The sequence below is a fragment of the Mytilus californianus genome, unplaced genomic scaffold (genome assembly GCF_021869535.1).
Source record: "Mytilus californianus isolate M0D057914Y unplaced genomic scaffold, xbMytCali1.0.p SCAF_17, whole genome shotgun sequence".
Taxonomy (NCBI): domain Eukaryota; kingdom Metazoa; phylum Mollusca; class Bivalvia; order Mytilida; family Mytilidae; genus Mytilus; species Mytilus californianus.
In genome coordinates, this window is record NW_026262659.1 from 6,402,800 (window position 1) to 6,420,605 (window position 17,806).

The following is a 17,806-nucleotide window of genomic DNA, read 5'->3' on the forward strand; positions in this document are numbered from 1 at the left end:
TTATATTTCAACCTTTTGCCCACCATTTTCAACACTGTAAACATGGTTAGATATTTTACATTCATTTTAATTGGAAAATTCTTGTATAAACACAAACAAGATTCAAAGGTTGATCCTGTCGTTTTGTTTTTTGTTTTTGTTTTATCTTCTTCTTCAATTTATTCATAGGTAAAGTTCTTAAAATGGCAAACGATATAGGAATATTGAGTGTTATCAAATGAATGCCTTCTCATTTTTATTTATTTAAGCGCAAATCTAAAAGCGTCTTACGTAATATGGATCAGTGTACTCTAAATTTGTCTTTTAATTGACCAAAAGGAATAAAACGGTATTGTGTTCGATGCAACAAATGCGAAATGTAAGTTTTATACAATCTATAGCATTTAATTATAATTGGTATTTAACTTGATACTGTTTAGGTATAGCAAACAATGTTTTTAACGAGTGAATAAAGAACTACAATTGATTTTTTCGACAAAAAGAAATACTTCAATGATATTTATTTTTCTGGTTTTATTGCAGACTGTTGTTTGATAATACGATTATATCAAATACAACTATATATAAATTCTAAAAATGGCCGCTCAGAATTCTAAGCAGTCCTGTAAAATATGTATATGATTATATCATTGGTTTATAACAGTTCAATATAGAAATGTGGGTTATAAATGATATGATATTTTGCCAAATCATTAAAAACTTAAACTGAAAGAGAATATTTACATTCTAACAAGGAACGAAACGGAAACAGAAAATACCAAAGTGTTAAACGAAAATCATACATAAGTGGAAGACAACAGACTTCATGACCAAAAAGGAAATGCAAAAATACACAAATGTACAAACAATATTCTACAAGATACTATATAGAATTAATACAATGAAACACGAACAAAACCAAAAACCGGAGTGATAGCGGATGCTCCGGAAAGACAAGCAAATCCGTCTCAACCAGTAGCTACGGTCGTGTTGCTTATAATTTCGATGAAGTTGCTTTCGGTGATGTCGTAATCGAGAAGATGACTGGATACTCAATACGATAATTGGGACAAAGATGACTGTTCATCTGTGACAAATATTCCACAATGGTTATGATGACGTCTATAAAAAATGAAAACAACACTTTATAACTTTCGTGTAGATAACTTAAATTTATTCAATAAGAATAATTGGTCCAATGGCGTTCATGTAATCAGCAATTCACATTTATTCGAGGATTACACTTTGAATATCGTTATTTTCAGAAGTAAAAATAAACATAATAATTGTATGATTACCATCACCTCGACAGTAGTAAAGCATAGTTTGCGTCTAAAGAACCATAGTTGGTAGAAACTATACAGCGAGTTTTACCTTTCAAAATACAATTGCTACAAATAGTACTGGGCATGACTCTTTCATCAGGCATATTTCCTTTCTACCACTCACCATCATCATGATCATCGTGCCTTCCCTAGTGATAAGACCTTAATGAAACCTAAAGCAATTAGTAAATTAGTAAAAATCATAGTTTGAAATTTTGTTTTCCTTTTTATTTTATTCAAGTGATGTGTTTGTTTATAATGTGTGTTTCTTCTTTTTGTGAATGGTTTCTCATTGTACATTCATCCCTACACTATTTGCATATATGTAACATCATATCATTTGAAATTACTTAATCGGAATCTATATGGTAATTTATCTAATATAACTCGAGTACATATTTTTTTATAATGGATTTTAAATGCTAAAACAAGAAGTGATTGGATGTTTAACCGAATGTTTTACGATTAAATGGAATATGCTAGTAAATTGTATATCCTTATCAAACTTATTTCAAACAAATTTTGGTTTATCATTACCGTTTTTAAGATTTTGTACATTTATCAAAGTAAGTGCTTATAAGCTGTGAAGCTACTCTTGGTCGAGTAACGATCAAATTCCACATTTCCCGTCCTCCGACGAACTAAAGCTTACCATTCAGTAAGGTAAGAAAATCTTTGATTATTTTTTCTCTTGGGACGTCATAAATTGTTCACTTCTTTCTATAAGTCCTCTGTAGAGATAAGGCTTCAACTAATTACTGAGTTAAAAACCGCTTTCAAGGCCAACTAAAGTAGATGTTGTCACGTGATATCTATTCAGTTATACATAAAAGGTCAATAGACTTCTTTTATCATTTTCCGCACTCCAATCCAATAGAAGTAGTTGTTGCCTGGTGATATTCCTATAAATTACAAGTCTTTGGTCAATAATCCCCTCATAACTGTTCTATAACTCTCCAATTAATAAAAGTGGCTGTTTTCAGACCTTATCTATAAGTGGTAAAACAACTTTACTTGAGGAAAAAAGAAAATCTTAAGATGCATTCTGATATTTCTTGCGTGAAATATTTTTTTTCAGATTTCACTGTTTGACGACGTTGACAGTTACAAAAAGACACATCAATTTCAAATTTAATATCAGGTTAATTTTAATTGAAGAATCTACAGAAATTGTATTATCTTTATCAGAAACGTCATATGTAATCAAGTAAAACGCTTCAAACATAACGAAGTCAATATTTTTGATACCGATTTGCTAACACTGAGAAAATATGAATAATGTATGCATGTGATTTTAAAGATACTAGAGATAGCGAAATGCTTAAATGCATTCCATAAAACAAATGAAAACTTAAGGCGAAATTATAAAAGTACAGAACAGCCATGTAAACATTCAAGGGTCAATCTTTAATTTATATATGTGTCGCATATTATTATATATTTGTCTGGGCTACAACCTCCTCCTAATGTATCACGTCCTCGAAGTTTCGGTATTACTAAATTTGACTAATCATCAAATGCTTCTTTGTCATTTGCAACAGGACATGCAATTCTAGTTTGGAAGGATCTACCTACTAATCCGGAACATCTGAGATTATCCTAGTATTTGGCGGGGTTCGGTGTCAGGTCTTATTCGGTGATGTCTAAAAAAGGAGACAGGACAATTGGAACATATGCGTGGTCATCTGTGACACAGATATTCCTTAACGGTGAACCAACTCATGATGACACCCTTAAAACTTTAGAATGGACTAATTCAACTATCATGTCATTGACAAACATTGGTTCAATAGCTTCCTTGTTAGCATCAACCCTAGCCTGAATCAAGAAAATCATAATAGTAAACGCTAGCTCTGGAATATCGTATCAACTGGGAGATATATACTCCAAATGCAGGTGCTGATGGAATGTTGCTACATAGAAATGTAAATTCACAATTGAAAAGCTGAATCATCTCTTTTGTCTTAACGTTTTGTTCTCAATTGACACTTACTTTCAATTTCTTGATGTAAGTGAAGATATGAGACAAACTTTAGTGTATATGTGGTATCCTTTATTAGAGAATTATATTTGGGAATTGAGAATCTCTTCTTATGTTAGATGAATAATAGATGATGTTTGTTTTGGTGATCTTTATATCTGCCTCGATGCATGAAAAAGCTCAGGTGTTGTTATTTTAGATTTTAATTTTCCGATTTTCTTGCAGCGGTTTGTTTGGTTGTTTCGGGTTCTTTTGACAACAGATCAAGCCTTAAAAGAGACGATAACGTATGCAAATCTAAGGGGAAACAGTATATTATGTATAAAGTGTCAGTGACGTATACCACGCATCTCTAATTATTCATGTCTATAGCTCAAAACGTTTAGGAACGGAGGAGATACAATAGGTGCCATTATTGGCCCCTGAATGTGCAAAATAGTTATTTTTGTCGATATTTTAAAATTATGATAATTTTTTTTTTTTTGAAAATGAATAGTGTGATATAATCTAGAATATCCGTGTTGATGGAACTATGACGTCGCAAACCTGTTGAAATTTACGTAACTGACTTAAAAGGGATATTTCTGACTTCAAAGGGATATTTTGGACATAGTTTTCCGATAATTTAGTTATGAGCCAAAGTCTTATAAAACAAAGATACTTTACCCACATGAAAATCTTTTTTAAATGTGTATCAGACATTGTTTTAGCAAAACCTCTGTATTGGGTAGGGTCTTGACTCGTAGCTAAATATTTATAACAAGATCTCAAATGAGACTATTTTGGAAGATTTTACAGTATTGCATGCAATGCAAGAAGCTTGAAGCCCATGTTTATACGTAAAAGACAATTCAAAACATAATACAGCACTGATATATGACAGACTTGTGTCTTGTGAACATCTAATGGATATTATTAGATGGATTAACTTATACATTTTGATTTTCGAATTCAAGGGTGACACTGTCATTTAGAAAAGATTTAAACGTATATAGTTAAATGGTTAGATATTTTCTTAAATATATGTTTTTTTTTATTTTCACATTTTGAAAGTGACTGACGACATATATAAGTGTTTGCGGCTATATGGAAACCATAAATATAGAAATTTAATCTAAATTTAGCAAATTACTTTTTCACAACGGAAAGGATTTCCTTAGATAATTACAGCTAGTGTTCGCAAAAAAGGCGTATAACATTAATAGTGAACTTTCAATATAATTTGTAATGACGTTTATCGTGGTTTTACGGGTATCACAAAATGGACATTGGTAGTAAGCCGCTAGGTGACGAAATGTAACTAACTATGTACCATGTTTTATCAAATGGTCTCCATTCTCCAAGTGTAATCGTAAAATTAGAAATGAGACAATTATCCATGGTCTTAATGATAAAAGTTGAATATTAGTAAGGCAATATGATATGATTTCCATTGAGACATCTGTCCACCAGAGACCCAAAGATGACGATATAAATAATAATATGGCGCTGCGCGGCCTTCGACATCATCAACTCTAGTACTGTAAAGTAATCTATAAAAGGCCTCCGACATGGCAAAACATGAATCAGTTCTAACGGGAAAAAACCAAATGCCCCAAAAATAAACTAAAAACAAATATGACAGACAGCTTTACAGTTTTACAGGTTCTTGACATGGAACAGGAACATGAGGAATGTGGCGGGGTTAAGCTCAATTCTCCTCCTAACCTGTGACTGTGGTTTAACGACACAAGATAAGAACAAATTATAACATTATCGTTAACATTAGGATGTGATATAAGTTGTAATAAGCTTTCTACATTTACATCAAAACTTCCAAACCAAATCTGTGTATCTATGAAACAATTTTTTAAGTATTCTATGTAATTTTTGGTACAAAATCCAGGACTTAACAATTTAAACCGTTATACATAAAGGCAACAGTGGTATACCGCTGTTCGATACTCATAAATCGATAGAGATAAAAACAAATCCGGGTTACAAACTAAAACTGAGGAAACGCATCAAATATAAGAGGAGAACAACGACACAACAAAAACACAACATTAAAATGTAACACACACAGAAACGAACTATAATATAACAATGGCCATTTTCCTGACTTGGTACAGGACATTCTAAGAACAAAATGGTGGGTTGAACCTGGTTTTGTGGCATGCCAAACCTCCCGCTTTTATGGCAACGTCAAACACAACACCAAAACGACAACATCACATGACAGGACCACAATACAAATAAATGGGAGAACATATAGGACAAAGAAACACACGAATAATAGCTAACAAAAGGTACTAGGCTTAAAATTCAATACGTCAGACGTGCGTCTCGTCCACACAAGCCCAACCAGTGACGCTCAGATGAAAAAAGTTTGAAAGCCAAAACAAGTACAAAGCTGAAGAGCACCGAGGACCAAAACTTCCAAAAAGTTGCGCCAAACACGGCCAGGGTTTTCTGCCTGGGACAAGAACATCCTTATTATTTAGAATAATTTATAATTTTGCAAACAGTAAATTTTGTAAAATGACTATATAATAGATATACATGATAAAACCGAAGTGGGGACTAACTACAGAATAAAAACGGAAACATTACATAAAACAACTTAATCCAACACATAAAAATACACAGCCGAGTTAGCCAAAGCCTCAACGCACAAAGTGACGTCACATTTGAAATTCTAAAAAAAACACACAAAGTGACGTCACATTTGAATTTGTAAAAATATTTCCCAAAAATAAGATAGGATTATGATTGATTCAAGATTAGATTTGTAATACTGACATTACATTTATTAATAACAATGAAAATTACAATACGTATTTATCAAATTGTGGTAGTAATTAGATAATTAATTGTATTATCTAGCAATGTCGGTGTTTCTTCAAAATCAAACTGTAAACCAAATATATCGTATAAATTTCGTTGAACCAAACTAAAATCTAATAAATGAAGGGGGTGATTAATTATCTTTACCATAACACACGAATATAACAGAAAAGACGTTAAGACATTTGACAAAATCCGACGAGAATAACAAATATAACATCAAAATTAAATTTTGGGGATAGAAAAGTACCGTGACACGTCTTATAGCAATGCGGTTTCACACTCAGCAAAACAGTCACAATCGGGAATAATTCACGTTCGTTCATTAAAAGATCAAACGACGTAATGACAAACCACAATCTAACACGTGGTAAAAATGTCCTTAGTTAGTTTGGACAAAGACACATCGTATGGATCAACCAAATCGTGATGGTGTCCGTAAAATTTACGGAGTGTCATTTTTAATCTGTCCTCCTCATTAACTTTGTTGGAGCAGTTTCTGCGTAAGGAACACACTCCTGTATATGAAGTCCGTATAGTGTGAACAAGCACGAGAATAACGTATCAATTGAGATATGTAAACACCATACGAAGGGGCATAGGGTATTTTACACCTGAGAAATGGGAAATTGATAATTGGGAAGTTGAAATCGTCCCGTTTATCATAGATTTTCGTGTGAAGTCGTCCATCTGTGTCAATATTGAAAAGATCAAGGTATGAAGCAGTCCTTCTAGTATCAGTAGTATCCTTAATTTTAAGTTCACTGGGATATATGAGATGTAAGTATTGGCTGAAATATGGGTTATTCAATGATAGAACATCATCAATATATCGGAAAGTAAAATTAAAGAATTTCGCAAGGTGCTTTTTCTTTTTGTCTTTTAGAAGGTTCTGAATAAATTCTGCTTCATACGAGTACAAAAACAAATCGGCCAGTAGGGGTGCACAATTAGATCCCATTGGAATACCGACTGTCTGTTGAAATATAAATCCTCCAAACTCAACAAATATATTGTCGATCAAAAAGTCCAGCATTTTGATAATATCATCTTCAGTATATTTTCTGGTAGATTCAGTGTGGTATTTCACAAAATATGAATTATTGTAACCCAAAACAAGAAATTTGTATCTACGATTCCCATTTTTTATTTTAAAGCTCTGTTTAATGAGATGGTGAAGTCGATCTTTCAACTGAGCATGGGGAATAGTAGTGTAAAGCGTAGAAAAATCAAAAGTCTTTATGTTGCTGCAAAATTGCAAAGATTGTGTCCGAAGATTAAGCAGTAGATCTTTCGAATTTTTGAGAATCCACATCTGGTTAACACCACTGGTAGAATATATCTCATCACAATATTTTTGAAGCCCATCTTTAACTGTAGAAAGAATAGTAGTCAGTACTTTAGAAAGATGTTTAGTCGAACATTTTGATGACCCAGCTATGTATCGTTCTTTATATGGAGTTTTGTGTACTTTTGGTATCCAGTATAATGATGGTAAATTTTCTTCGTTTTCTTTGATGTTGATACCAAAAGAAAGAAGGACAGATTTGTGATTTTGTAAAATTTCGTCCTTGGTAAATGATGTTAACGAATATGTAGGGTTACCAGTAGTTCTATTTATTCCAAGCTCTGTTGTGAGACATTGCAAATAATGGTTTTTACATATGAAGACAATATTATTGGAGGCTTTATCTACTGGAACAACGACATATTTGTCATGCAAAGAGGATAAAGCATCCACAACATCCTGATTTTTGAAAGGGTAAGTAACTCTTGTGCTCATATTGCATCGTAGTTTTTGAATGCGCTTCTGAATGCATGATAGAATAGCTTTGATCCATTCAGACAAAGTGTCCAGTTCTGGTTCGTCTGGTTCGCGCTTTACCCATTTTCTTGCATAGTCCTCAACTGCATCCATCCGGTATAGTTTTTGGTACAGATTTCTGATGGAAAATATTGCTAATATTTACAGCATCTAAACCTTTATTGGCGAATTCTACCTTAAAAAAATTACGTTTTTCCTCATTTTTGGATGTAGTCGATACGGGTTTGAATAGTCTATGGTTAGCAATGTCCATGATTATTGCAACTAATTTATACAAAACAGAACGTGAATCAGTAACGGAAGTATTTTAGGCCTCTTGAAATAGTAAAAAAAGTTTTGACAATGGAATGGAGTATAATTTAGTTCTGATATGATGAATTCCTAAAGGTTTTTGAACAGACGTTAACAGACTATCAATTGTCACGGTGTGCACAGCAGGTGGTATATATTTTCTGTGATCATGACTTCTATTTCGTCGAGCAGAAGTATTAAATAATTGTAATGTATTGACAGTACTACACCTGGGACTAGACAAAATACCTACACCATCAATTTTGTCATTGCATCCATAGGGAATGGCTGTTCCCAACTCTCTTATCCAAAAGTCTTCTCTTTGTAAACGATATGGTGTACTCAATATGGGGTCATTTGTTGAATGATACATCATATTACGTTAGTTATAATCTAAAACGTCACTTTAGACACGGGCATAGTAAACATGGTAAACGAGTTGAGAAATATTCACACCATGAAAAAGGACCAAAGGAGCATCATTGTCCAAAAAAGGAAAATTGACAATAGAGCCTAAATTCGTCTTTTTTTGTCAAAAAGCCATTTTTATTAGTTTTAGTTAGCATTTGCTATATTTGTGATACATAGTTACTACATATTTTTTTAATCAAATTGTCAAGAAGTAAGAAATAAACATTTTAACACTATGGATTAAATCAGGTTTCAGAATAATAGGGGTCAAATCTATCCATGAAGTTATTTCACACATGGGAGATTTTTAAAAGGCAGTTAAACCTTCCATTGACAGTAGCAAACATGTGTCCATGGAGAAGAGATGCACAAATTACCACTGGGATATTCAAACTCATTAGTTGAAAACAAACTGACAAAGCCATGTCAAAAAACGATAAACGACCAAAATACGAACAACAGTATACAAAAAATAACATAGAAAACCAAAGACTTCGCACAAACCCAACCGAAATCCGGGGTGATCTCAGGTGCTCTGGAAGGGTAACAAATCCTGCTTCGCACGTTGCACTTGTCGTGTTGCTCATGTAAGTTAAAACCCGGTGATAAGTCTCATTCGGTAAGTCACATTTGAGAAAAAAGGACGGAATTGCGGTTACTGCAGTTTGAACATATCTGTCATCATCTGTGAAACATATTCAATAACGGTCAACAACTCGTGGTGGCGTTCTTAAAACTTTTCAAAGGGATGATTTCAACATCACCACTTGAAATTCTTGGTTTTATAGCTTGCTTGTGAGCAGCAGCCCAAATCATGAAAAGGAAAATAATGCAAGCTCTGGAATATCGTATCAACTGGGAGATATATAATCCATATGCAGGCGTTCTGGAATGTTACTATATAGAAATAGAAGATTCACAATTGGAAATCTTAAATCATCTACTTTGTCGTAAAATTTTGTTCTCAACCGACCCTCATTGTCCATTTCAAGAAGTAAGTCAATAAATGAGGTAAACTTCACTGTATCTGTTGTATACATTATTTCAATTGCGATGGGATAGATTCGTTTAACATAGTCACCAAACCTGGAGGCCGTTACAATACAATGTCAGAACATGAACCGTAATGATTAATGCTTAGCGCTGCAAATGTTTGCACCTGTCCTAAGTCAGGAATCTGATTACAGTAGTTGTCGTCTGTTTATGTAGTTCATACGTGTCTCTCGTTTCTCGTTTTTATATAGATTAGACCGTTGGTTTTTCCGTTTGAATGGTTTTACACTAGTAATTTTTTGGGGCCCTTTATAGCTTGCTGTTCGGTGTGAGCCAATGCTCCGTGATGAAGGCCGTACCTTGACCTATTATGGTTTACTTTTATAAATTGTAACTTGGATGGAGAGTTGTCTCATTGGCACTCATACCACATCTTCCTATATCTAAAATTGATTTTAAACTTCACATTTTAAAGATTATTGCACATTTTACGTATTTAACTATGCATTCAATTCACAAGCATAATTAACAGTAATATCATTTCGTTGGTACCTGGTGTTAGTTACTGCAAAATATGCAGTAATAATTTATGTTTGATTAAACATATTCAATTGTTATCTCTTTGATATCCAAACTACACGTTAAATAAGATTAAACACCGTTTTGATTTTACCCCCGCCAGTGAAATAATTTCAATAGAAATCGGCTATTTAGCTAATTCTAAGCTACGCTAACAATTATATCGTTGCTTGTACGTTTAAATCTTAACCATATGCACTACTGTCAAAAAAAAAACATAATGATGTTGATAAAGAAAAAATCTACCAAACTTATATTGGATATTCGTCGACTTGCAATAATAGATAAATCAGGTGTGCAATGCAGGCTTCTTGTACTTTTATTTGAGATGATCGCTATTGAAGTTGTATTTCTTTAATTTAGATCTGCAGACTAGATTAAGTACCCTGGGAGATCTTTTTCCAATTATTTCAAATAGAAGCAGATCTTAGCAATTTAAAGTTATCTTTCCTAAGCAAACGATCAAATAAACTATAATGCACAACTGTGCCCATTACGGTAAATGTGGTAAAAACAGTGAATAATTAACTCTTTTAAAAATCTTTTAAAAATGCATTATTTGCTTTGCTATGCCTTATGTGTTGCAGGAGCGTTATACGTGTATTGAAATTTGGTTCACAAAGAAATTTAGTGCTGATATGGTCAGATTTTCTACTTTTACTGCTTATTGGTGAAAGAGCAGTCGATGGAGTTTCTTTATTTTTGCCACATAAGTTTTAACGCAATGTGGGAGTGCATGTAAACAATTCATGTTTTCGGAAATAACAAACAACATTCAGTTGTTGTCTCGTTTACGTACATGGTATACATATAAACATCTCCCTTTATTCATACATGTCATCAGAACAGTGTCAGGTTGAATTAGCTAAAAAAAACAGGTTTCTTCGGAAAACGCCTGCACCAAGTCAGGAATATGGCAGTTCTTTTTCACTTGTTCCGTTGATCGATAGCGTCTAATTTTCTCAGCAGTAACACATCCTCTGTCCCATCGTATGACGTTTAATTATATCATTTGATACGTTCCGCTCGTGCATGTTCACAATATAAGTTTTTTTTTATTAATACGGGTGTGCTCCTTACACAAAAACTGCTCAAATAGACTAAAATCGACACTGCATAAGAAGAGCTATTACATGTATATCATAAAACTGTTTCAATGTTGAGACAAAATAAACATTCACACGGTTTTTGTTAAGTATCTAAACACTGACTTAATTAACATTTTGTAAATTTGACATTGTAAAATAATCAAAAGTAGATTTTAAACAAAGTAGTTCATAATTCTGAATTTGCTAAATTTGTCTTACAGTTAGCTCCAAATTCCCATGGACCTCACAGAAGGAATAATGTTATTCAATCTATATTCGAATCCATCGACAGCAGAAACATAAGCTTAATTTCAAACATTTTGTCTCCGTTACTTATGAAAGGTGATAGAAACAGACAACCAAAAGTATCGATACTATTTTGAGTCTTAATATAAGTGTATTTCACTTTGCTGGTTAGTGTTACATTGATGGTAAGCATGGATATATTCATTATAAGTAAACAACCAATATATATATCGTACTGCAAGAACTGTTGGAAAGATTGAATGCGATTGAGAAGTATGGGATACAGTAATTTGACGAAAAATATAAAGATACCGTTTTGTATATACATTATTACTGTTCAAATTTGAATGATTTAAATATGAACCAATTATCACAATTTTAATCAGAAAGTTATAAATACACGGTCCGGTTTCAAATAATATATTGATAGAACATTCAATAAAAGAGATGCTTTAGACACGATAATATTAGGGAACTCTTCTGTTTGATAAAAAATAAACCATTAATAAATTATACCCTTCAATTTTAAAAAGCAATATCAAAACTATCAAGGACATTTGGAATTCAGAGAGTGGTGATTTCATTAGTTGCAATGAAATTGATAGAAAAATTATCGGTTCGAGAAACAGTATTTTCGAATTTTCAATAATTAAACAGGTAGGTCCTAAAGTTGGTCGTCCTTATTTTAAAACCTTACGGTAACCAGAATTTCCATAAAAGTATGAAATTAAAGTTATCTTGAGATTGAAATTATGAAATAAGGATTTCCATAATGATACGCAATTAAATCTATCAATGTGACAATGAGAGTACAAACTTGAAATTACCAAAAATTAAAACCATCAAGGCTTGAACTCTAACATATTCGTATGTTATGAAATAAAGATGTATCTACAAAATGCCAAGTTAAATGGGGGAAGGGGGGGGGGGGCAAACATAGTCCACTTTTTACCTTGAATAAGTTTAAACTAATAGTAAATTCAAGGTGAAAGTGGACTATATTTGTAAGCCTGTTATTACCTCTGGATAGATGACTGAATTTTTGAAAACAGAGACCCTTAACCTGTTACCTGAACGAATAAGGACATTTTATACAGGTAATATATAGGGGAAAACCGTTTATATGAGCTAAAAAAACGAACAAAACAAATCAAACACAAGCAAGTTTAAGACCATACAATAAACCAGTGTAGAATAAAACCGCAACATTTTCTACTCTAATTGCGTCACTGATGAGTATTTTATAAACGAAACGCGCGTTTGGTGTACACAATACGAAATCCTTGTATCTATGATGAGTTTATGTATTGTATAGATTTTAGGGTTTTGATATGCATTTTTTTTCATTGTTAGGAGATTATTTGAAAATAAGATTTCGCGTATTAATTGTAAAATTGTTTTTTCTTAAAAATGAATTTAATTCTTTCGCTAGAAAAGCACAATCTTTTAAACTAACATCGAATTCTGCTTGTATCACTGCATAATTGTTATGGTAGCTTTCATATCAAAAATATAATACAAGCCCAAACAAAAAAATATAAACAAGTCTAAATTGAAAACAACGTTCAAACCTATGATTGCGTTGGATAAAAACCGCAATTTTTATACGTGTGCATGCAAAACAAATTTCTTGATAGAGGGGTCTAAATACAGCACAAACAACATTTTCCAAAAGACCAAAAAAGTGAATGCTGCATTGCGTATGTGATAGGGAATTTCATTCGTCTTATGCCTCCAACTTTTAACACATCAGTAATTAATTGCCAAATTGACTTCTGAATGCAATGTTTTTCAAACGTCGACGAAATATTGAAACAGATTATTGATACCTTAAGGGATCAGAAAGCATATATCTTCACTTGTTATCTTTTTAGTGTATTGCCTATTTGAAATTAATTATTCAACTGGTGGACAACATTTCGTTACATAAGAATAGGTTAAAATGCCGAATCTTATCTAAATGTATGTAATTTATGACAGTCGCATAGAATTCCATTATATTGACAACAATGTGTGAGCAAAACAAACAGAGGTAAAAATGTCAAAAATTGGGGTACAATATAGAAATGTGGGTTGTAAATGATGTGATATTTTGCACCTAATTAAAACCTAAACTGAAATAGAATACATACCTTCTAACAAGGAACAAAATGGAGGAAGAAAATACCAAAGGGGTAATCGAAAATCATACATAAGTCGAAGAAAACAACCTTCATGATCATAACGGAAATGATTAAATACATACAATATTCTACAAGATACTATAAAGAATAAATACAAACAAACACGAACAAAACTGAAACCTGGGGGATAGCAGAAGCTCCGGAAATACAAGCAGCAACTTCTGTTCCACCAGTAGCTACGGTCGTGTTACTCATATCTAGTTACAATTCGGTGATAAATTGCATTCGTTGATTGCGTAATCATGAAGTGGACTTGATAGTAAACATGATAAATGGGACATAGATTGCCCTGGTCATCTGTGACACAGTGGTTATGATGGCATCCATCCGTAAAAAATGAAAACAACACTTTATAACTTTCGTATAGATGACCTTAATTCAACCAATAGGAACCATTGTTTTAATAAAAAGCAATTCACATGCATTTGACAATTATAATTAGACATTGTGTATCGTTATTTCAAGAAAAAATACACATACGAATTGTACGATAATCATCACTTCGACAGCAGTAAAGCGTCTAAAAGAACATAGTTGGTAAGAAAAATAAAAGTGAGTTTTACCTTTCAACAAACAATTACTACAAATAGTACTAGACAAGACTCTTTTATCAGGCATACTTCTTTTCTACCACTCACTATCATCGTGCCTCATCTTGTGATGAGACCGTAATGAAACTTATAGAAATTAATGAATTAGTACAAATCATTAGTTTGAAATTTTGTTTTGTTTTTTGTTTTTGTTTTGTTGTAAGTGAGGTTTTTGTTTATGATGTGTTTTTCTTCTTTTTGTGAATGGTTTCTCATTGTACACTAATCCCTACACTATTTGCATATTTGTAACCTCAGTTCATGTGAAATTACTTAATTGGATTCTGTATTGTATTCTATCCTATATAAGTCGAATACATATCTTTTTTTATAATGGATTTTAAATGATAAAACAAGAAGTGATTGGATGTTTAACCGAATGTTTTACGATTAAATGGAATATGCTGTTAATTGTATTAAACTTATTTTAAACAAAAACAATCTTGATCATAACCCTTTTTAAGATTTTGTACCTTAATTAAAGTTAGTGCTTATATGCTGAGAAGCTACTCTTGTTCGAGTAACGACCAAATTTAACGTTTACCTTCATCCGACGAACTAAAGCTTTCCATTCAGTAAGGTAAGAAATTCCTTTATTTTTTTTTCTCTCGGAGCTTCAAGAGTGGTTCACTTCTTTCTATATGTCCTCCAAAGATATAATGCTTCAGCTAATTACTTAGTCAACAATTTCCTTCAAGGCCAACTAAAGTAGATACTGTCACGTGGGTTCAGTTATAAATAAAAGTTTTATAGACTCCTTTTATCATTTTTACGCACCCAATCCAATAGAAGTAGCTGTTGCCTGGTGATATTCCTATAAATTACAAGTGTTTGGTCAATAATCCTCTCATATCTGTTCTATAACTCTCCAATTAACTGAAGTGGCTGTTGCCAGGCAATACCTATAAGTGGTAAAACATCATTCCTTGGAAAAAAAGAAATTCCTAGGAAGACTTCTGATATTTCTTTAGTCTGACGTGAAATATGCTTTCAGATTTCACTATTTGACAACCTTTATATTCACAGAAAGACACATCACTTTCAAATTTAATATCGGTTTAATTGACATTAGAGAATCTATCGAAATAGTGTTATTTGTATAAGAATCGTTATATGTAATCAAGTAAAATCACTTTACTGTATTTGATACTGATTTTCTACAATGAGAATTATTGTATGATTGTGATTTAAAGACACCAGAGATGGCGAGTTATTACAATGCATTCCACTTACAAAATATGAAAACTAAGTGGAAAATACAACAATATAGAACAGCCATTTATACATTCAAGGGTCAATCCTTATATATGTGTCGCATATTATTATGTATTTGTCTTGGCTGTAACCTCGTCCTATTTCATCACGTCTTTGAAGTATCCGTATCGTAAATATTACTAGTCATCAAATCTGTCTGTATCATTTGCAGCAGGATAGATAACTTTAGTTCGGAAGGATATGCTTTCTAATACGGAGCATCTGAAATCATCCAAGTATTTGGCGGGGTTCAATGTTACATGTAGGTGTTATTCGGTGATGTCGAAACAAGAGGATATGAAGATTGATTCGACAATTGGAACATATGCGTGGTCATCTATGACACAGCTATTCCATAACGGTCAACCAACTCATGATGGCACCCTTAAAACTTTCGAACGGACTATTTCAACTATACCATTAGAAAACCTTGGTTCAAAAAGTAAAATGACAAAAATACCGAACTCCAAGAAAAGTTCAAATCGGAAAGTCCCTTATCAAATGGCAAAATCAAAAGCTCAAACACATCAAACGAATGGAAAACAACTGTCATATTTCTGACTTGGTGCAGGCATTTCCTTATGCAGAAAACCTCCAACAAGGAAAGCATGATAGGAAACGCAAAAGAAAAATCAGAGATTATTGCGTGCATTTATTATTGCGATTTTTGAAGGATGGACAAAAATACGAGATTAATTATTGTGATTTCGAGATAATCTGCATACAAATATATATATACAAGTCTAAATTGAAAACAACGTTCAAACCTATGATTGCGTTGGATAAAAAACGCAATTTTTATACGTGTGCATGGAAAACAAATTTCTTGGTAGAGGGGTCTAAATTCAGCACAAACATTATTTTCCAAAAGACCAAAAAAGTGAAAAAGTATATTTTTACATCAGATAACTCGTGTAAGGAGAATGTCCCTTTCTCTGCAGATTTAAACCTTTCTAACAACTCTTTCATGGTGCCATCAGTTGTATTTCGGAAGTCAACATTTTTGTCCTGTTTCAATTTTTTCTAGTGGCAGTTAAAATTTCCGCAATTTTTATTTAAAACGACCTCTATTACATAACGGATATTGGAGTAGTGTCTTACTGAAGTCATAAAAAAATGGTCTTTACTAGCTCTTAAAATTTTTTGATTATTATCCCAACTAGTGTTTGTCTTGAATAACCATAAAAATTAAGACCCAATCACAAATTCAAGGTATAATAATAGAACCTATCTACAGTATTTATTGTTAACATGATGTCGTTCAAATAATCCATGAAATATTTGGCAATCGACGTTAAGTCACTTGTTCGTGTGTCTTGAAAGTGATGCTCGAAACCTTAAATTTATTACAAAAGAGCCTGTAAACCAATTTGTATTAGAACTGTTGAAAAAAATGAAGTCAATTCTATTGAAATCCCGCTGTGCAATATTCGCAGACAAGATTGATATAAAAAGGCATCATCGGAGTTTATTAGTACAAAATAATTCACTTAGTAAACGATTAATTCAACTATACTAAAATTATTTGTATGTTCGCGAATTAATTCGCTCTAAATATGCATGAAATACGTGCAACTGGACTATAAGCAATTTTATTCAAAAGTTAATTCATATGTTACAGATTAAATTTTCAATTATGATACTAGTAATCATTAACAACCGGCGTTGAACAAACTAATGCTAATGAATGACCACTTCATCAACTGTGTTCCCCATCATGGAATTGCCTTAAACGTTTTTAACGTAATTGAGGACATACATGTATTAGCATTAAAAGACGTGAGACGTTCTGGCGTTTAACAGTGGACACGTTCTGGCGAATAACAGTTATTGGACACTTTTTTGGGTTATGAAATCGGATACGTTTGGGCGATAATGAATATTAAGAACACGTTTGAGGGGAAAAGAAACGTTTGAGGGAATCGGACACGTTTGGGGGATGGACACGTTTGGGAGTGTTCCATATATATATATATATCTATATTTATATATATATATATATACAAGTCTAAATTGAAAACAACGTTCAAACCTATGATTGCGTTGGATAAAAACCGCAATTTTTATACGTGTGCATGCAAAACAAATTTCTTGGTAGAGGGGTCTAAATACAGCACAAACAAAATTTTCCAAAGACCAAGCAAATTTTCAAAAGATCAGAATGCGAGTTCTTATTATTGCGATATTCACTCAGTCGCATTATTCGCAATAATAAAAATCTCGCAATAATTTCGG